This window comes from Triticum urartu, chromosome 2, assembly GCF_003073215.2.
Source record: "Triticum urartu cultivar G1812 chromosome 2, Tu2.1, whole genome shotgun sequence".
NCBI lineage: Eukaryota > Viridiplantae > Streptophyta > Magnoliopsida > Poales > Poaceae > Triticum > Triticum urartu.
The window spans coordinates 689061048-689084333 of record NC_053023.1 but is presented as its reverse complement, the minus strand read 5'-3'; positions in this window follow the sequence as shown (position 1 = coordinate 689084333).

Below are 23286 nucleotides of genomic sequence, written 5' to 3'. Positions count from 1 at the left end.
AGACCGTCGTTTGTTCCGACGATGAGTCATCAACCGGAGAAACCGAATCTCTATATCAGCTACAAGACGACCGGATTGGGGGCTGTTCCGATGATGACAGTATTCCGGACCCCTCTGATCTACCCAACCGAGTTGGAATATTCATGGCTGGCACATAAGCAGCACTTCATTCTTTGACCGCTGCACCAATAACCTCTGGTTCAGCAGCGGCGATAGCTGCTGGGGCAGGGAGCTCTGCGCGCCCGCCAGCTCAAGTTCTATCAGATCTATTTGATGCATTGGCTGTGCTTACGGCAGAAGCTAATCCGGCGGATCAGGAAGTCCACAACGTGGAGATTGCAAAGGTGAAGGAACAGATCACCCAGGCCAAGGCGGACCTGGCAGCTGAGGATGCCAGGATGACCGCAGAGCGGGCCGCTTTAGACGCACAAGCCTACAGGCTCATGTTGGACTAGAACACGTCGCATGAAGTCATGAAGAGGAAGTACCGATCCCGTTTGCCTTCGGTTGTCGAGGCCAGAGACCTTTTCAACACCCCAGGAGCAGGAACCAGTAATCCGCTGGAGGTAAACCGGGCGGAAGCCCCTGTGACCGGCACACCGGTTCAGCCCAGTCGGATGGATCTGCCTCGTCAAAACACTGTTATACCTCAGGCTGTTTCGACACCTCCGGGTCACTACTCCAACCCGATGGACAATCTCGTTGCCGCTGCTACACGGCTGGAGGCCATTCCAATTGAAGGTGACTCGCCGCAGGCAGTAGAGACGCGACGGGTCAAGGAGCTTCTGAGGACAGCTTTGGTCCAACAGGAGCATACTCGTACAGCCGCGACCGGATCCACTCGACCCCCCGTCCAAGCCGGAGCAATAGCAGACATATGGATGAACCGGCAGTATCGAGTAATGAACGACGTCAAGCACCCCGTGGCAACAACCCGGCGGGTGGTGCTGATAACGCTCAGGAAGTGGTGGACCGGGCCCGAGCGCGCAGGGAGGCCGAGTTAGCCGCACAGTATCAGGCTCGGCAGCTCACGCCGGTTCGTCCAACTATCTTGATTGAACCTGGTGTTACTTCTAGTTCTTTGGGGTGCCTTGCCTTGTCCCCGCTTTACGCAATGTGCGCTTGCCCAAGGATTTCAAAGGCCCGCGCAAAGTACCAAATTACACGGCGGATCAACCTCCAGAGACATGGGTGGAGAGCTATGAGATGGCCATGGAGATGCTTGATGTGGATGACGCGGCGTGTGCGAAATACTTCACCATGATGCTTGAAGGAACGGCCTGTACTTGGTTAAAAAGCTTGCCAGCTAATTCTATCAGTTCATGGGCCCAATTACGAGCCCGGTTTATCAGCAATTTCAAGGATACATGTAAACAGCCTATGTCGATAGTGGACTTAGCTGCCTGCGTCCAGGAGGAAGGAGAATCGATGACTCATTGGGTGCGCTGGGTTTCACAAGTGTTGCATTCATCAGACCGCATCAACACTGACACCGCAGTATTAACCCTAGAAGGCAACTGCCGGTTTGGGCCCCTAAAGCTGAAGTTGGGACGGATGAAGCGTCATTGCATTGACATGGGGACCCTCATGGCTGCTTTGGTAAAGTATGTTGATTCTGATAGTACCAAGGATCCTGAATCTGATGATGACAAGGCAGGAAAGGGAAACAGGAACGGCAACTCCAAAGGGCAGCAGCATCACTTGGCAGGCAATGGTGGTCGAGGCAAGCGTAAAGCGGATGGTAACATGGACTTTGTGGCTAATACCAACGCGCAGGACAAGGGCCAGCGACGCAGGGGTAAACCGCCAAATCGCAGTGGGGCACCCAACCCTAACCCGGACCGCCTAAACTATCTATTGAGCCAGCCCTGTCCGAGACATGGGACGAAGGAGGCGCCGGCAAACCACCTTTGGAAGGATTGCTTCATTATGCAGGAGTTCAAGAATTCTAATGCTTTCCGGTATAATGACGGCTCCGGCGGTGGCTCAGGATCCGGGCCGGGTTACGGTGGAGGAAATTCCGGTTCAGGATTTAATGGTAATCTAGGCGGACATAATAATCAAAATAATCAGAACAACCAGGGTGGTTACAACCAACAGCAGCAACAGTCAGGTTACCAGAGCAACCCAAAGCAGTTGAGTAGTGGGTAGTACCATGTCTTCACCACTAGCTTGGACAAGCGAGACCAGAAGGTTCAGAGGCGGGCAGTCAACTCTGTTGAACCGGTCGGGCCCCGTTATCTACGCTGGTCTGAACAGCCAATCATATGGAGCAGAGAGGATCACCCTCCCCAGGTTGATAATCCGGGTCAGTTGGCTCTGGTGGTGGCGCCTCAGGTGGGAGGTTACAAGTTCACCAAAGTGCTCATGGATGGAGGGAGCAACATTAATATCTTGTACTATGAGACCTTCCGTCGTATGGGACTAACAGATAAAAATCTCAAACCGTCTAATACGGTGTTCCACGGTGTGGTACCTGGCAAATCAGCATATCCTGTTGGTAAGATAGCTCTGGAAGTGGCCTTTGGGGATGATCATGATTCCAGGTCGGAGACATTGACGTTTGAAGTGGTGAAAATCCAAAGTCCATATCACGCCCTGTTTGGGCGACCGGCCTACGCCAAGTTTATGGCATGGCCCTATTATGTGTATTTGCAGCTCAAGATGCCGGGTCACAAGGGGACAATAATGGTTCACGGAAGCCGTAAAATCGCTTTGGATTGCGAGGAAGGAGATGCGGCCTACGCAGAGTCGGTTTGTGCCACCGAGGAGCTGAAGTATTATAAGGACAATGTTGATCCGGCGGACATGACTCCATTAAAGAAGCCAACTACGGAGCATGATCCGGCCCTGAAGTTCAAATCGGCAGCAGAAACTAAGCTTGTTGACTTCGTACCTGGCGATTCGTCCAAGCAGTTCAGCATTAGTGCCAACTTGGATCCGAAATAGGAAAGCGCGCTCATCGAGTTCATCCGTGAGAATCGGGACATTTTTGCATGGAAGCCCTCTGACATGCCAGGTGTACCAAGGCAACTCGCTGAGCACACCCTTAATGTGGATCCTAAATACAAACCGGTGAAACAGTTCCTCTGCCGGTTTAACAAAGAAAGACGCAAGGCGATTGGAGAAGAGGTAGCCAAGCTCTTAGCAGCTGGTTTTATTGTTGAAGTTTTTCACCCTGAGTGGCTTGCCAATCCGGTGCTAGTCCTTAAGAAAAACGGCACCTGGCGCATGTGTGTGGATTACACGGATCTTAATAAGGCTTGTCCAGCAGATCCTTTTGCCCTCCCCCGTATTGATCAAATTATTGATGCTACGGCGGGTTGTGAGCGTTTAAGTTTTTTGGATGCATATTCTGGCTATCATCAGATCAAAATGGCAGTTAAGGACCAGGAGAAGACGGCATTCATAACTCCTTTTGGAGCCTTCTGCTATGTGTCTATGCCCTTTGGGCTCAAGAGTGCCCAGGCAACTTATCAACGGTGTGTACAAAATTGTCTTCACAAGCAGATTGGTCGTAATGTACATGCTTACGTGGATGATATCGTGGTTAAGTCCAGGGAGAAGGAGACTCTAGTTGATGATTTGAAGGAAACCTTTGATAACCTGAGGACGTACAAGATGATGCTTAATCCAGACAAGTGTGTCATTGGTGTACCGACGGGCAAGTTATTGGGTTTTCTGGTGTCCAACAGGGGAATTGAGGCTAATCCGGAGAAGATCACAACCATCACCTCCCTGGCTAAACCAAAGTGTATCAATGATGTTCAATGCCTGGCAGGCCGGATTGCCGCGTTAAGCCGGTTTATCAGTCGTCTTGGTGAGAAGGCAATCCCTTTGTATCAGATGTTGAAGAAGATGGATCAGTTTGTCTGGAGTTCCGCTGCTGATGAAGCATTTGAGGACTTAAAGCGGCAATTGGCCAATCCGCCTGTGTTCGCCGCTCCCATTGACAAGGAGCCGTTACTGCTATATGTTGCTGCTAATGCTTGTGTGGTCAGCGTGGCTATTGTGGTGGAGCGAAAGGAGGCAGGTAAGGAGCATCCGGTTCAACGTCCGGTCTATTATATCAGCGAGGTACTCATTGAGTCCAAGCAAAGGTATCCGCATTGGCAGAAGCTAGTGTATGGAGTTTTTATGGCAAGCCGGAAGCTTAAACAATACTTCCAAGGGCACCCAATTACGGTGGTCAGTTCTGCTCCTTTGGGGGATATCATCCAGAACCGGGAAGCGACTGGCCGGATTGCCAAGTGGGCTATAGAGCTTGGGCAGCACGGTTTAAAGTATGTGCCCCGGACGGCGGTTAAGTCTCAAGCACTTGTTGATTTCATCAATGATTGGACGGAAATGCAAGCACCTGAAGAAAAGCCGGATCACACATATTGGACCATCCATTTTGACGGATCCAGGCAATTGGAAGGCTCGGGGGCTGGAGTCGTATTAACTTCCCCATGAGGTGATAAGTTTTGTTACGTTCTCCGCTTAATGTTCCCTTGTACTAACAATGCAGTTGAGTATGAAGCCTTGCTCCACGGTCTCCGGATGGCTAAGGAGATGAATCTAAGTCGAGTTAAGTGCTTCAGTGACTCGGACCTTGTGGCTCAGCAAGTATCTGGCACTTGAGACTCCAAGGACCCACTCATGGCAGCATATCATCGTGAGGTGGATATTGTTGCAGGTCACTTTAAAGGCTATCAGGTGGACCACGTGGACCGGCGGAAGAATGAAGCGGCACACGCTTTAAGCCGGCTGGGCTCTCAGCGCAAACCGGTCCCGCCCAATGTTTTTCTGGATGTGCTGCACAACCCGTCGGTCAAGATCCCTGGTGAAGCGGATTTGGCTATTCCTAATCCAGAGGCTCAATTGGTGGCAGCTCTTCATGTTATTCCGGATTGGACGCTTCCTTACCTGGCGTACAAGAACCGGGGCGAGTTACCAGAGGATGAGACTCTGGCCCGACAGATAATCCGGCGATCCAAGTCCATGACTATTATCAATGGCGAGTTGCATCATTGCAGTGTGTCAGGGGCGTTTCAACGTTGTGTGTCTCCTGAAGAAGGTCGTGAAATTTTGCGTGAGATCCACGAAGGAGATTGTGGTCACCACGCCGGTTCAAAATCTCTGGTGGCTAAAGCGTTTCGCCATGGCTTCTATTGGTTAACTACTCATGCTGATGCGGAGGATCTGGTCAGACGATGTGATGGTTGCCAAAAGTTTTCAAGATGTGCTCATGTGCCGGCTCAAGAATTGAGAATGATTCCAATCACTTGGCTGTTTGCGACTTGGGGGCTGGATATGGTTGGGCCTTTCAAAAGGTCCAAAGATAAGAAGACCCACCTCCTGGTGGCGGTTGACAAGTTTACAAAGTGGGTGGAGGCAGAACCTGTTAGCAAGTGTGATGCGGCCACGGCGGTTCAGTTCATCAAAAAAGTGATTTTCCAGTTTGGCTTTCCACACAGTATCATCACAGATAATGGTACCAATTTGTCCAAAGGTGCCATGAAGGAGTTATGCGAACGGGAGCACATCCGGCTCGACGTTTCATCGGTGGCACACCCACAGTCCAATGGTCAAGAAGAAAGGGCTAATCAAGAGATCTTGAGAGGCATCAAGCCCTGGCTTATGGTTCCTTTGCAGAGAACACCGGGTTGTTGGGTAGAAGAATTACCATCTGTGTTATGGAACATCAATACTACACCCAACAGATCAACAGGATACACACCGTTCTTCATGGTTTACGGAGCGGAGGCGGTTGTCCCCAGTGATATCCATCATGAATCACCCCGTGTGGCGTCTTATGTTGAAGCGGACAATGAGACAGCACGGCAAGACGCTTTGGACCTGTTGGATGAAGAACGTGACATAGCAGCCGCCCGCTCGGCGATTTACCAACAGGATCTTCGTCGTCATCACAGTCGCCGAGTCAGAACCAGAACCTTTCAGGAAGGAGATTTGGTGCTTCGGCTCATCCAAGATCACACTGATATGCATAAGCTATCCCCACCTTGGGAGGGACCTTTCGTGGTCAGCAAGAATCTGCACAACGGGTCATACTATCTGATCGATATTCGAGAGCATAAAGACTCACGTACATCAGAGGAGGAGACCAACAGGCCGTGGAACATAGCTCATCTTCGGCCTTACTATACCTGAGCCATTGGCTCTACTTGTGTACATGTTACGACGATGTATATATTATGATTAAATATAATAAACCGGAACCTCAGCTAAAGCGGGGTATCTATCCTTTTACGTCATGTGTGGTTACACGGAGTTGTTCTAAAGCGGCCTCCGGTTTACCCCTTGAGTTAGCTTTTCAAAAAGCATCATGTTATATCACTTGGGGGCTTGGTCGTGTCCGAACCAATGCAACACCTCTTGATAGGCGAGAGCCACCAGATCACTTGGGGACTTGGTCACGTCTGAACCAGTCACGCCTCTTGATCGGCCTAAGGACACAGAATCACTTGGGGGCTTGGTCGAACCCGAACCATTGCCATGCCACTTGATCGGCATAAATGCCACGGTTTCATTTGGGGACCTGGCTGACCTGAACCATAGCTACACCTATCGGGAGCTTGGTCATGTCCGACCATGGTAACGCCATCTGATCGGCTCAAATAAGCCTCTCTTTTTTAAATGGTTTTATCATTGCCTTTGCTTCACAATTTTCTTTGATAGATATTTCTTTCTTTTTGTTGCGTTTTCTAAACCGACAAAATTTAAAAACCGGTTCACACTGTCAATTGACGGAACACGGTTCATTTTTAGTCCGGAGACTATTTGCCCGGTTTGATTTTTTGTTAACATCCTATTACGGAGTAACACGGTGCTTTATTATAACCCAGCACGGTTTACATGGTAAACCGGCATTATATATATACAGGAGCTGCTATCTCCTCCAACAGTGTGGGTTTATGAAACCTCCGCTTCAAGATTGGCTAAGCCAGCTTCATGCCCAACGATAGCAGGTATTATGTATCTCAAAGATTTGATCATATGCTTAAATTTCAGATGTTTTGATTTTATATATGCAGACATCATACTCCGCCTGACGGTACAATCGCGGTGGCACTTTAAGATTTTTATGTTGCAGAAAATACTTTGGAAAGTTCATAACCCAAAGAAAGCACAAGTTGCAGTGGTTATGCACGAAGGCATATTAAGATCAAGAGTATCAGCTAGCCTATTACAAGGCAACACGGTGCCCAAAACAAGATCATTGTTTTTCCAAAGGGGAAGCAGTTTAAACCGGCCGCCGGTCAAGCTTGGTCACCAGCCTGGCCTGATGGTTGTGGGTCATCCCGCGCCGCTTCAACTTCAGTTTCTCTACCCAGCGGCTGGAAATCAACAGTTGTCCAGTCGATTCCCATTAATGCTTGAAAAACAGCTTCATCATGGATCAGCAATGACGGTTCAATATCGGGGGCGTAAGTATGCTTACGGATTGGAGGGATAAGATTTTCTGCTTCATGAATTGGTGCAGCTACTCGCTTGTTTTGATTGTCATAGTGGGCTTGATAATGAGATAAGTCTGCTTCTTCAGCCAATTGACAAGCTAGCGGACGCACCTCCCGGTTTATTGCTCGCAGATCCGCTTCACTAAACTCTGACCCATCTTCCTTCAAGCTGGGATAGCCCTGAGCCTCTTCAATAGGATCAAAATCTGGCACCCAAGATTTTGCCCGGATTAAGGCATTGATCGCACCGGTTCGAGCAGCAGATTTCTTCAGCTCTTCCACCCGGGCAGGAAGCACTGATAGTTTCTGCAGAGTGTCCTGAATCAAAGTGGGCGCCCACTTGTTGTGGGATGCAGTATAGATGATCCGCTGCGCACCAGTGTACAGTTGTTCGATCAACGTATAGGCGGCTTTTAATTTCTTCCGCACATCTGACCCCAAATGACTAATGCGTGTCCCTGAAATATCACAAAGGATTAACAAACCGGCAGCTCTGTAAGATAGCAGAATCAATTCAGAAATCAAACCGTCTTACCAAAGATAGCAGCAGTCATGGCATGCACGTGCCGCTTTATGCTGGTCAGTTCATCCACCACCGGTTTTAGTGCAGCCTTAGCATCTTCTGCTCGTCTGGCTAAAGTGGATTTTTCAGTAGCCCAATCCGCCCGCTCCTTCTTGAAATCCTTCTTAAGCTGTTCCATGACGCTTAAGGCGCTGGTCAACTCCTCTTTTGCTTTTGAGGTTTCAGTCTGTTGGGACTTCAGATTTTCTTGGAGATCGGCGATTTGGGTCTCTTTTATCTTCAGCTCAGCCTGCATACAGACAGTTATATGATTCAGCAAGTAGTGCAAGAATTGAAGCACCAACCACATAAACAAGTTATGCACTTGGCGCTTGGGGGCTAATGCCTATTTGATCTTCATATTTCACTTGATTATAAAGTCCCAAGCTCAATACAAGTATTCAACTTTGCACTTGGGGGCTAATGGATATTTGTTCAAATAAATTCTGATGCGGCGATATTAATTACTTAAGTCCCGGTTTAACTACACTAAGTTGAACCGGCCCTTGGGGGCTACATCAGCGAATTTCGAGGCATTAAGATTTATATTAGTAAGTCCCGGTTTGAAAGAAGATTACAAACTGGTCCTTGGGGGCTAGGCGAGTCAGCAAGAATTGACGCATACAAGCAGGAAAGAGCATATGGAAGTTACCTCATATTTATCTTTCATCATGTTAATCAGACCGGCTTCATAGTCATGACTGGTGTACAGCCGGTTCAGATAGCCGGAATGGATGTCTTGGGCGTTCAGAGCAGCGTAGGTCGCCAGATCAACATTCCACTTGCCCTTGCCAAAGGCAGCAAATTCTTCCTTGGCAGTATGTTTAGACAAAGCGACAGGATTGCTTGGCTCTGTATGGCCAATGCCAGTAATAACAACTTCATCATCCTTGGCATCGCCGGTTTGCACTGGGGCCGTTGGCTTATCAGTAGGCTTTGTCGGACCGATGGATTTCTCAATACGGATGGGGCTTGTGGGCTGGTTGGTAGGACTTGAGGTATCAATAGGCCTATCTTCAGCAATAAGATCGTCATCTTGCTGCGGTGGATCATTGGGTATGTCTTCAGGAATAGCCGCTTCAAGATCTGGTGTTTTACCCGGTTCAGGTACGGCATCCTCCTCGGCCGCTTTATCCAGGCGAGCCTTCTTGCTCGGCCTAGGCTTGGCCCTGGAAGGAATAACAAAGTCAAATACAGCATATGTTCCAAGGTGATGTACCGGAAATATTATGATAAGCATAGCTTACCCAAGCACCGTTTTGAGCGGTGGCAGCTGAGTAGCCGATGACTCGCCAGAGGATGAGTGGGAAGTAACCTGATAATTTGAGTCAGATTGATTAAGAGGTTGACGATAACAGCCCGCTTTAGGACAAGCACTGACAAGCAAATTAGAGACCTCTGAACGGCGTTTCCGAACCGGACTGTTCAGTAAACCGGCAGAGGTAACTACCTGGCCGCTGTGTCGGGTTGTGCGGCGAGCTTCGTGCTGTTGGGTCTTCATAAGAAATTTGGGATCCAAGTAAGCAAGGGGATGAGAAAATTTAACTTTCCGGTTTGCCTGACGGATTTTTAGTGAAGGCAAAGGTTCTGAATCGGAAGAGAGAATAATTACCTCTGCAGCATCAATAAGACGCATGAAAAATAAGCCAAGTGAGTCAAGCTCTACCTCAAGGTCTGGATTATCCACATCGTCATCAGTGGCCGGATCAGAGGATGCAGTGGTTCTTTTCCTGTGGGTAGTCTTCTTCACAGCTTTAGTATTTTGCCGGATTGGTCTTTCCGGTTTGTCGGGTTTTTCTGGTTTCTCCTGCGGCAGTTTCTTGCTCCAAAATGGATCATTGCCTTGTTCAAACAGGTATTGATATTAAACAATGACCAGGTATATCAATAACAGGTTCAGAAAAAAAAGAACAATCAAACTCTTACAGCTGGCGGCTTGTTGGTGGCACAGAAGGGAAGCAGGCCGGTTCGAGCACAGACGTGTTCCGGTTCATTCAGCATTTTATTCACAGCCTCTGTGATTTCTTCGTCGGTAAGCTGGATGTTAGCATGCCGCAATGGGTCATCAACACTGCCAGTATACTCGCACATCAAACCGGAGCGCTGACTAAGGGGCAGTATGCTCCACGATATCCAATAGCGAGCGAGATCAACTCCTGTTAAACCATTGGCCATGAAGGCTCTGAGCTTGGACAGTTGAGGAGCGTATTTGCTTCTCTCCTTGGAAGTCAACCTTTGCGGAAAGGGGTGTGTATTGCTAAGCCGCTCCGGACGAAAACCAGGCAAAGGATTTTCACCAGCAGGGGAGGTGTCTCTGCAATAGAACCATGTTTGATTCCACTCTTTGGGGTGGCTGTGCAGCTTGGCGTGAGGGTATGTGACTTCTTTCCTTTTCTGAATCGCCACACCGCCCAACTCCGTGTTGGAACCGTCAGAAAATTCAGTACAGCGGTTTAGATGGAAATAGTCTCTGAACAATTCCACTATGGGCTCCTCTTGCAAGAACACCTCACAAAGCACTTGGAAGTGACACATGTTTGTAACAGAGTTGGGACCAGTGTCTTGTGGGTGGAGTTGAAAATCGGCTAAAACGTCCCGGTAAAATTTAGAACCGGGCGGCTTAAAGCCCCGGGCTAAGTGATCTACGAAAACCACGACCTCTCCTTCTTGAGGTGTGGGAGGGCATTCTTTGCCAGGATCTCTCCAATGGATGGTGTTTTTGCTGCCTAAAGCGCCGATCAGGACTAAATTGTTCAGCTGAGTCTCCGTGACGCGAGAAGGAACCCAGTTGCACTCATATACTTGCTTGGCCATGATGAAATCTACAAGATAGGTAATTCTGGTTCAAGAATGCATTTATTAAAGTGCACTGGTATATACAATGTTAAACCAGAGACAGCTCTATCTAAACTAGAGTTCTATGAAGCAACAACATCTGGCAGTTCAACAAGGGGACTAATGGTATATACCGGTTTGGCAATTTTTCTACAAAGTTAAACCACCCGATCTAAGCATTGAAACAGTTGAGATTGCAGATAGATAAGTGTACAGAAACAAATTTCACAAGATCTCTCTACAGCGACGGATCTGAAGCAAGTTCAGAAAAGAAGGAAAATATTCAAAGTTCAAAAAAGAACAGTACCGAATCGATGGGCAGAGATACAGGTAGATCTATGGTCTTGAGGCATATAAGTAAAGGCGGATGCTAAGAAATACCGCTACACAGAGCAAAGGTTCACAGGTTCATCCAGGATCTATCATATGAATACGAAGAAGACGATGAACTCTGAAGAACTTGGAAACCCTAGAACGGATCTACGGAGGAAAAGATGAAGAACTCACCGGAGCCGAGGAAGAAACAGAAGGTCGCCACGATGCTCTAGTACAGTCAGGGTGATGCAGCGGCCAAGGTTGGAGCAGAGGTCGTCGACGGCGGCGGAGCTCCGAAGCTGGACGACGCGGGGAAGACGAAGTAGAAGGGCACGAAGGGGAGAAAAGGAAATGACCCTTCGGTCCTATTTATAAGGCAAGGGACAGGAGTCAGGCGCGAATATCAAGGAACCATGGGTCTGGAAACGGAGCTGTCGCCTCGATTGTCGCAGACCTATTAAACAAAGAAGGTATCATGGATAAGTTTCTTTATAACAGGTGACGTCACGGCGGTTTACAACGACCAGACAAGATGACATCACGGCGGTTCAACGAACTACAAGAAGATATTGAAGGTGAAGATTTTTGCTAAGGATTGACATGAACCGGTTCAAATCAATCTGGGGCCTAAGTTGGGGATATTACTACTAGGCGTAAACCGGCCTATCTGGGCTGGGTTAACTTCATCAGTAGTTAACTATGTTAAAGCCCAAGAAGGCAGATGAGGGCTCAAGGCCCATAGTCGGTTCAAGGCCTGTAGCCGTAAACCGGCGTTGGTATGTAACTTATATTGTAAGTTAGGAATAAGTAGAGACCAAACCGGACACGTCTATGAGTCGGTATTGGGAATCTGTGAACCGACGGGCGTCACCCGTGTATATAAGGGGACGACCCGACGATGGTTCAGAGGACAGACAACAACTCGAGACTTAGGCGAAGCTTGTTTGCTCCCTAGTCATCGAAACCCCATCAATTCCATCACAACTAGACGTAGGCTTTTACCTTCATCGAAGGGGCCGAACTAGTATAAACTCTCTTGCGTCCCTGTGTCTGCTTTAACCCCTTCAAGCTAACCCGTTGCGATGGCTCCACGACTAAGTCCTTTCTCTAGGACATCTGCCGTGACAAAACCACGACACCATCCTTCTTATCTGCCAAATACTTGGGGCAATTCGCTTCCAGTGACCGGTCTGCTTGCAGTAGAAGCACTCAGTTTCAGGCTTAGGTCCAGACTTGGGTTTCTTCTCCTGAGCAGCAACTTGCTTGTTGTTCTTCTTGAAGTTCCCCTTCTTCCCTTTGCCCTTTTTCTTGAAACTAGTGGTCTTGTTGACCATCAACACTTGATGCTCCTTCTTGATTTCTACCTCCGCAGCTTTTAGCATTACGAAGAGCTCAGGAATTGTCTTATCCATCCCTTGCATATTATAGTTCATCACGAAACTCTTGTAGCTAGGTGGAAGTGATTGGAGAATTATGTCAATGACGCTATCATCCGGAAGATTAACTCCCAGTTGAATCAAGTGATTACAATACCCAGACATCTTGAGTATATGCTCACTGACAGAGCTATTCTCCTCCATCTTGCAGCTATAGAACTTATTGGAGACTTCATATCTCTCAATCCGAGCATTCTTCTGGAATATTAACTTCAACTCCTGGAACATCTCATATGCTCCATGACGTTCAAAACATCGTTGAAGTCTCGGTTATAAGCCGTAAAGCATGGCATATTGAACTATCGAGTAGTCATCAACACGCAACTGCCAGGCATTCACAATGTCTATAGTTGCTGGCGCAGGAGGTACACCTAGTGGTGCTTCCAGGACGTAACTCTTCTATGCAGCAATGAGGATAATCCTCAAGTTACAGATCCAGTCCGTGTAATTGCTACCATCATCTTTCAACTTTGCTTTCTCAAGGACCCAGCACGGGCCATCTATCTACAATCAAACATAGACAAGCAAGATACTATCAGGTACTAAGTTCATGATAAATTTAAGTTCAATTAATAATATTACTTAAGAACTCCCACTTAGAAAGACATCCCTCTAATCCTCTAAGTGATCATGTGATCCAAATCAACTAAACCATAACCGATCATCACGTGAAATGGAGTAGCTTTCAATGGTGAACATCACTATGTTGATCATATCTACTATATGATTCACGCTCGACCTTTCGATCTCAGTGTTCCGAGGCCATATCTGCATATGCTAGGCTCGTCAAGTTTAACCTGAGTATTCTGCGTGTGCAAAACTGGCTTGCACCCGTTGTAGATGGACGTAGAGCTTATCACACCCGATCATCACGTGGTGTCTGGGCACGACGAACTTTGGCAACGGTGCATACTCAGGGAGAATACTTTTATCTTGAAATTTAGTGAGAGATCATCTTATAATGCTACCGTCAATCAAAGCAAGATAAGATGCATAGAAGATAAACATCACATGCAATCAATATAAGTGATATGATATGGCCATCATCATCGTGTGCTTGTGATCTCCATCTCCAAAGCACCGTCATGATCACCATCGTCACCGGCGCGACACCTTGATCTCCATCGTAACATCGTTGTCGTCTCGCCAATCTTATGCTTCCACGACTATCGCTACCGCTTAGTGATAAAGTAAAGCATTACTGGCTGATAGCATTGCATACAATAAAGCGACAACCATATGGCTCCTGCCAGTTGCCGATAACTCGGTTACAAAACATGATCATCTCATACAATAAAATTTAGCATCATGTATTGACCATATCACATCACAACATGCCCTGCAAAAACAAGTTAGACGTCCTGTACTTTGTTGTTGCAAGTTTTACGTGGCTGCTGCGGGCTTAGCAAGAACCATTCTTACCTACGCATCAAAACCATAACGATAGTTTGTCAAGTTGGTGTTGTTTTAACCTTCGCAAGGACCGGGCGTAGCCACACTCGGTTCAACTAAAGTTGGAGAAACTAACACCCGCTAGCCACCTGTGTGCAAAGCACGTCGGTAGAACCAGTCTCGCGTAAGCGTAAGCGTAATGTCGGTCCGGGCCGCTTCATCCAACAATACCGCCGAACCAAAGTATGACATGCTGGTAAGCAGTATGACTTATATCGCCCACAACTCACTTGTGTTCTACTCGTGCATATAACATCAACGCATAAAACCTGGCTCTGATACCACTGTTGGGGAACGTAGTAATTTCAAAAAAATTACTACGCGCACGCAAGATCATGGTGATGCATAGCAATGAGAGGGGAGAGTGTTGTCCATGTACCCTCGTAGACCGAAAGCGGAAGTGTTAGCACAACATGGTCGATGTAATCGTACATCTTCACGATCCGACCGATCAAGTACCGAACGTACGGCACCTCTGAGTTCAGCACACATTCGGCCCGATGACGTCCCTCGAACTCCGATCCAGCCAAGTGTTGAGGGAGAGTTTTCTCAGCACGACGGCGAGGTGACGATGTTGATGTTCTACCGACGCACGGCTTCGCCTAAGCACCGCTACAGTATTATCGAGGTGGACTATGGTGGAGGGGGGCACCGCGCACGGCTAAGAGATCAATGATCAATTGTTGTGTCTCTAGGATGCCCCCTGCCCCCGTATATAAAGGAGCAAGGGGGTGTGGCTGGCCAAGGGAGAGGGCATGCCAGGAGGAATCCTACTCCCACTGGGAGTAGGACTCCCCCCTTTCCTAGTTGGATTAGGACTTGAGGGGAAGGAGTGGAGGAGAAGGAAGGAAGGGGGGCGCCGCCCCCCTCTCCTTGTCCTATTCGGACTAGGGGGAGGGGCGCGCGGCTAGCCCTTGCCTCCTCTCCTCTCTTCCACCTAGGCCCACTAAGGCCCATTTGATTCCCGGGGGATTCCGGTAACCTCCCGGTACTCCGGTAAAATGCCGATTTCACCCGGAACACTTTCGATGTCCAAACATAGGCTTCCAATATATCAATCTTCATGTCTCGACCATTTCGAGACTCCTCGTCATGTCCGTGATCACATCCGGGACTCCGAACAACCTTCGGTACATCAAAACATATAAACTCAAAATGAAACTGTCATCGTAACGTTAAGCGTGCGGACCCTACGGGTTCGAGAACAATGTAGACATGACCGAGACACATCTCTGGTCAATAACCAATAGTGGAACCTGGATGCTCATATTGGCTCCTACATATTCTACGAAGATCTTTATCGGTCAGACCGCATAACAACATACGTTGTTCCCTTTGTCATCGGTATGTTACTTGCCCGAGATTCGATCGTTGGTATCTTAATACCTAGTTCAATCTCGTTACCGGCAAGTCTCTTTACTCGTTCTGTAATACATCATCCCGCAACTAACTCATTAGTTGCAATGCTTGCAAGGCTTAAGTCATGTGCATTACCGAGAGGGCCCAAAGATACCTCTCCGACAATCGGAGTGACAAATCCTAATCTCGAAATACGCCAACCCAACATGTACCTTTGGAGACACCTGTAGAGCACCTTTATAATCACCCAGTTACGTTGTGACGTTTGGTAGCACACAAAGTGTTCCTCCGATAAACGGGAGTTGCATAATCTCGTAGTCATAGGAACATGTATAAGTCATGAAGAAAGCAATAGCAACATACTAAACGATCATGTGCTAAGCTGACGGAATGGGTCATGTCAATCGCATCATTCTCCTAATGATGTGATCCCGTTAATCAAATGATAACCCATGTCAATGGCTAGGAAACTTAACCATCTTTGATCAACGAGCTAGTCAAGTAGAGGCATACTAGCGACACTCTGTTTGTCTATGTATTCACACATGTATTATGTTTCCGGTTAATACAATTCTAGCATGAATAATAAACATTTATCATGATATAAGGAAATAAATAATAACATTATTATTGCCTCTAGAGCATATTTCTTTCAGTTATTATATTCTCTCTGCGGTTGTGTGCGGTGTGTGTTATAGGTCCGGACACGATCAATTCGTCTGGAGACTATTCGGGAGTTTGGAAGGAGGAACCCGCCTTGCAATGCCGAAGACAGCACTACGCACCGGATACTGTTGGAAATATGCCCTAGAGGCAATAATAAATTAGTTATTATTATTATATTTCATTGTTCATGATAATCATTTATTATCCATGCTAGAATTGTATTGATAGGAAACTCAGATACATGTGTGGATACATAGACAACACCATGTCCCTAGTAAGCCTCTAGTTGACTAGCTCGTTGATCAACAGATGGTTACGGTTTCCTGACCATGGACATTGGATGTCATTGATAACGGGATCACATCATTAGGAGAACGATGTGACGGACAAGACCCAATCCTAGGCCTAGCACAAGATCGTGTAGTTCGTATACTAAAGCTTTTCTAATGTCAAGTATCATTTCCTTAGACCATGAGATTGTGCAACTCCTCGATACCGTAGAAGTGCTTTGGGTGTGCCAAATGTCACAACGTAACTGGGTGGTTATAAAGGTGCACTACGGTACCTCTGAAAGTGTCTGTTGAGTTGGCACGAATCGAGACTGGGATTTGTCACTCCGTGTAACGGAGAGGTATCTCTGGGCCCACTCGGTAGGACATCATCATAATGTGCACAATGTGACCAAGGAGTTGATCACGGGATGATGTGTTACGGAACGAGTAAAGAGACTTGCCGGTAACGAGATTGAACAAGGTATCGGGATACCGACGATCGAATCTCGGGCAAGTACTATACCGCTAGACAAAGGGAATTGTATACGGGATTGATTGAATCCTTGACATCGTGGTTCATCCGATGAGATCATCGTGGAGCATGTGGGAACCAACATGGGTATCCAGATCCCGCTGTTGGTTATTGACCGGAGAATTGTCTCGGCCATGTCTGCATGACTCCCGAACCCGTAGGGTCTACACACTTAAGGTTCGATGACGCTAGGGTTATAGGGAAAGTATGTACGTGGTTACCGAATGTTGTTTGGAGTCCCGGATGAGATCCCGGACGTCGTGAGGAGTTCCGGAATGGTCCGGAGGTAAAGATTGATATATAGGAAGTATGGTTTTGGCCACCGGAAGTGTTCCGGGCATCACCGGTAGTGTACCGGGACCACCAGAGGGGTCCGAGGGGTCCACCGGGAGGGGCCACGGGCCCCGGAGGCATACATGGGCCTATAGTGGGAAGGTACCAGCCCCTAGGTGGGCTGGGGCGCCTCCCTCCAAGGCCCAAGGCGCTTCCAAGAGGGGAAGGGGGCAAACCCTAGGGCAGATGGGCCCTAAGGCCCATCCCAGGTGCGCCTCCCCCTCTCCCCCTTGTGGCCGCCACCCTAGATGGGATCAGGGGCTGCCGCACCCCTTGGGGTGGGAACCCTAGAAGGGGCGCAGCCCCCTCCCCTCCCCCTATATATACTTGAGGTATGGGGGCTGCCCAACATACGATTTGATCTCTCTCTTGGCGCAGCCCTACCTCTCTCCCTCCTCGTCTCTCGTAGTGCTTGGCGAAGCCCTGCTGGAGTCCCGCGCTCCTCCACCACCACCACGCCGTTGTGCTACTGCTGGATGGAGCCTTCCCAACCTCTCCTTCTCCCCTTGCTGGATCAAGGCGTAGGAGACGTCACCGGGCTGCATGTGTGTTGAACGTGGAGGCGCCGCTATTTGGCGCTTAGATCGGAATCAACCGCAATCTGAATCGCTACGAGTACGAATCCTTCATCCGTGTTCTTTCAACGCTTCCGCTTAGCGATCTACAAGGGTATGTAGATGCACTCCCCTTCCCCTCGTTGCTAGATTACTCCATAGATTGATCTTGGTGATGCGTAGAAAATTTTAAATTTCTGCTTTGATCCCCATCAGTGGCATCATGAGCTAGGTCTATGTGTAGTTTCTATGCACGAGTAGAACACAAGTTGTTGTGGGCGTCGATTTTGTCAATTTACTTGCTGTTACTAGTCTTATCTTGATTCGGCGGCATCGTGGGATGAAGCGGCCCGGACCGACCTTACACGTACTCTTACGTGAGACTGGTTCCACCGACTGACATGCACTAGTTGCATAAGGTGGCTAGCGGGTGTCTGTCTCTCCCACTTTAGTCGGATCGGATTCGATGAAAAGGGTCCTTATGAAGGGTAAATAGAAATTGGCATATCACGTTGTGGTTTTGGCATAGGTAAGAAACGTTCTTGCTAGAAACCTATAGCAGCCACGTAAAAACTTGCAACAACAATTAGAGGACGTCTAACTTGTTTTTGCAGCATATGCCTTGTGATGTGATATGGCCAAAAGGATGTGATGAATGATATATGTGATGTATGAGATTGATCATGTTCTTGTAATAGGAATCACGACTTGCATGTCGATGAGTATGACAACCGGCAGGAGACATAGGAGTTGTCCTAATTTATTTATGACCTGCGTGTCAACATAAACATCATGTAATTACTTTACTTTATTGCTAAAGCGTTAGCCATAGTAGTAGAAGTAATGGATGACGAGACAACTTCAAGAAGACACGATGATGGAGATCATGGTGTCATGTCGGTGACAACGATGATCATGGAGCCCCAAAGATGGAGATCATAAGGAGCAAAATGATATTGGCCATATCATGTCACTATTTGATTGCATGTGATGTTTATCATGTTTTACATCTTATTTTCTTAGAATGACAGTAGCTTAAATAAGATGATCCCTCACTAAAATTTCAAGAAAAGTGTTCCCCCTAACTGTGCACCGTTGCGAAGGTTCGTTGTTTCGAAGCACCACGTGATGATCGGGTGTGATAGATTCTAACGTTCGAATACAACGGGTGTTGACGAGCCTAGCATGTACAGACATGGCCTCGGAACACATGCGAAACACTTAGGTTGACTTGACGAGCCTAGCATGTACAGACATGGCCTCGGAACACGGAAGATCGAAAGGTCGAACATGAGTCGTATAGAAGATACGATCAACATGAGATGTTCACCGTTGATGACTAGTCCGTCTCACGTGATGATCGGACACGGCCTAGTCGATTCGGATCATGTTTCACTTAGATGACTAGAGGGATGTCTATCTGAGTGGGAGTTCATTAAATAATTTGATTAGATGAACTTAATTATCATGAACATAGTCTAAATTGTCTTTGCAAATATGTTGTAGATAAATAGCTCACGTTGTTGCTCCCTATTTCAATACGTTCCTAGAGAAAGACCAAGTTGAAAGATATTGTAAGCAATGATGCGGACTGGGTCCATAGTCCGAGGAGTGTCCTCACTGCTACACAGAAGTCTTACGTCTTTGATGCACCGCTCGATGTGCAAACCCCTACAATGTCGTCTGTGGATGTTGTGAACACCTGACAGACACATCCCGATGACTACTTGATAGTTTAGTGCACCATAATTCACGGCTTAGAATCGGGATTCCAATGACGTTTTTGAACGCCATAAGACATATGAGATGTTCCAAGAGCTGAAATTGGGATTTCAGGCTCATGCCCGTGTTGAGAGGTATGAGACCTCTGACAAGTTCTTTTGCCAACAAGATGGAGGAGAATAGCTCAGCTAGTGAGCATGTGCTCAGAATGTCTGGGTGCTACAATCACTTAAATCAAGTGGGAGTTAAACTTCCAGATAAGATAGTGATTGATAGAGTTCTCTGGCCACTATCACTAAGCCACTAGATCTTCGTGATGAACTATGACATGCAAGGGATGGAGTTGATCCTGGAGCTGTTCGCGGTGCTTAAGACCGCAAAAGGTAGAAATCAAGAAGGAGCATCAAGTGTTGATGGCTTAACAAGACCACTGGATTCAAGAAGGGCAAGGGCTAGAAGGGAAACTTCATGGATGGCAAACCAGTTGCCGCTCCAGTGAAGGAACCCAAGGTTGAACCCAAACCCAAGACTGAGTGCTTCTATTGTAAGGGGAACGGTCACTAGTAGCGGAATTACCCAAATGCATGGTAGATAAGAAGGCTGGCAAGTTCAACAAAGTATATACATGTTATTAATGTGTACCTCACTAGTACTCCTGGTAGCACGTGGGTATTGGATACCGGTTCATTTACTATTATTGGTGACTTAAAGCAAAAGCTACGGACTAAACGGAGACTGGCTAAGGGCGAGGTGACGATGTGTGTTGGAAGTGTTTCCAAAGTTGATGAGATCACCATCACATACTCCATCTGCCTTCGGGATTAGTATTGAACCTAGATAAATGTTATCAGGTGTCTACGTTGAGCATAAATATGATTAGATCATGTTCATTGCAATGCGGTTATTCATTTAAGTTAGAGAATAATGGTTATTCTGTTTACATGAATAATACCTTTCATGGTCATGCACCCTATGTGAATGGTTCATTGAATCTCGGTCGTGGTAATACACATGTTCATGCCAAAAGATGTAGAGTTAATAATGATAGTACCACTTTCTTGTGGCACTGCCGCTTAGGTCATATTGGCGTAAGATGCATGAAGAAACTCCATGTCAATGGATGTTTGGAGTCACTTGATTTTGAATCACTTGACACATGCGAGCCATGCCTCATCGGCAGGATGACTAAGACCCCGTTTTCAGGTACAATGAAACGGGCAAGTGACTTGTTGGAAATCATACATGCTGATGCGTGTGATCCAATGAGAATTGAAGCGTGCGGTGGATATCGCTATTTTCTCATCTTCACTGACGATTTGAGTAGATATAGGTATATTTACTTAATGAAGCACAAGTCTGAAACGTTTGAAAAGTTCAAGCGATTTCAGAGTGAAGTTAAGAATCATCATAACAAGAAGATCAAATTCCTACGATCTGATCAATGAGAATTTCTGAGTTATGAGTTTGGCAAACACTTAAGACATTGTGAATTGTTTCGCAGTTGAAGCCACCTGGAACACCACAGCGTAATGGTGTGTCCGGACGTCGTAATCGAACCATATGAGATATGGTGCGATCTATGATGTCTCTTACCGATCTACCATTTTCATTTTGAGGATATGCATTAGAGACACTGCATTCACTTTAGATAGGACACCATCTAAGTCCGTTGAGACGACGTCGTATGAATATGGTTTGGCAAGAAACCAAAATTGTCGTTTCTTAATGTTTGGGGCTGCGATGCTTAAGGCTTCAGCCGGTAAAGCTCGAACCCAAAAGCGGACAAACACATCTTCATAGGATACCCAAAGGTGACAATTGGGTATACCTTCTATCTCAGATCCGAGGGAAAATTGTTTGTCGCTAAGAACGGGTCCTTTCTCGAGAAGGAGTTTCTCTCGAAAGAATTGAGTGGGAGGAAGATAGAACTTGATGAGGTTGTCGAACCTTTACTTCAACCAGAGAGTGATGCAACACAGAAAGATGTTTTCTATGGCGCCTACGTCTGTTGAATAGGAAGTTAATGATAGTGATCATGAAGCTTCGGATCAAGTTGCTATCGAACCTCGTAGGTCGACAAGGATATGTACTACTCCTGAGTGGTACGGTAATCCTGTCTTAGATATCATGTTGTTAGACAACAATGAACCTACGAGCTATGGAGAAGTGATGGTGGGCTCGTATTCCGACAAATGGTTAGAAGCCATGAAATCCGAGATAGGATCCATGTATCAGAACAAAGTATGGACTTCGGTGGACTTGCCCGATGATCGGCAAGCCATTGAGATAAATGGATCTTTAAGAAGAAGACGGACATGGACGGTAATGTTACCATCTATAAAGCTCGACTTATGGGAAAGAGTCTTTTCATAAGTTCAAGGAGTTGACTACGATGAGAATTTCTCACCCGTAGCGATGCTTGAGTCCGTCGGAATCATGTTAGCATTAGCTGTATTTTTCGATTATGAAATCTGACAGATGGATGTCAAAAAACAAGTTTTCTTACCAGTTTTCGTAAGAAAAAGTTGTATGTGATACAATTAAAGTTTTGTCGATCCTAAGGATGCTAAAAGGTATGCTGGCTCCAGCAATCCTTCTATGGACTAGAGCAAGCATCTCGGAGTCGGAATATATGCTTTGATAGAGTGACCAAGCTTTTAGGTTTATACAATGTTTGCTAGAAACTTGTATTTACAAGAAAGTGAGTGGGAGCACTACAACATTTCTGATAAGTATATGTGGATGACATAATGTAGAATTCCTGGAAAGCATAAACGGTTGTTTGAAAGAGTGTTTTTCAAAGGAAGACCTGGATAAAGCTGCTTACAGATTGGGCATCAAGATCTATAGAGATAGATCAAGACGCCTGATGATACTTTCAAAGAACGCACACCTTGACATGTTTTTGAAGGAGTTCAAAATAGATCAGTCAAAGAAGGGGTTCTTACCTGAGTTGTAAGGTGTGAAGTTGAGTAAGACTCGAAGATTGACCACTGCAGAAGAAAGAGGAAGGACGAAGGTCGTCCCCTATGCTTTTGTCATAGGCTCTATACGGTATGCCATGCTGAGTACCGCACCTGATGTGTGCCTTGCCACATGTCTGGCAAGAGGGTACAAAGGTGATCTAGGACTGGATCACCAGATAGCGGTCAAAATTATCCTTAGAGGAATAAGGAAATATTTCTCGGTTATGGAGGTGATAAAGAGTTTGACGTAAAGAGTTACGTCGATGCAAGCTTGACACCTATCCGGATAGCTCTGAGTAGAGATACCGAATACGTATAATGGAGCAACAATTTGGAATAGCTCCAAGTGGAACGTGGTAGCAGCATCTACGATATGACATAAAGTTTTGCGAAATACACAGGGATCTGAATATAACAGACCCGTTGACTACAACCTCTCTCACAAGCATAACATGATCAAACCCAGAACTCATTGAGTGTTAATCACATAGTGATGTGAACTAGATTAATGACTCTAGTAAACTCTTTGGATGTTGGTCACATGGCGATGTGACCTGTGAGTGTTAATCACATGGCGATGTGAACTAGATTATTGACTCTAGTGCAAGTGGGAGACTGTTGGAAATATGCCCTAGAGGAAATAATAAATTAGTTATTATTATTATATTTCATTGTTCATGATAATCGTTTATTATCCATGCTATAATTGTATTGATAGGAAATTCAGATACATGTGTGGATACATAGACAACACCATGTCCCTAGTAAGCCTCTAGTTGACTAGCTCGTTGATCAACAGATGGTTATGGTTTCCTGACCATG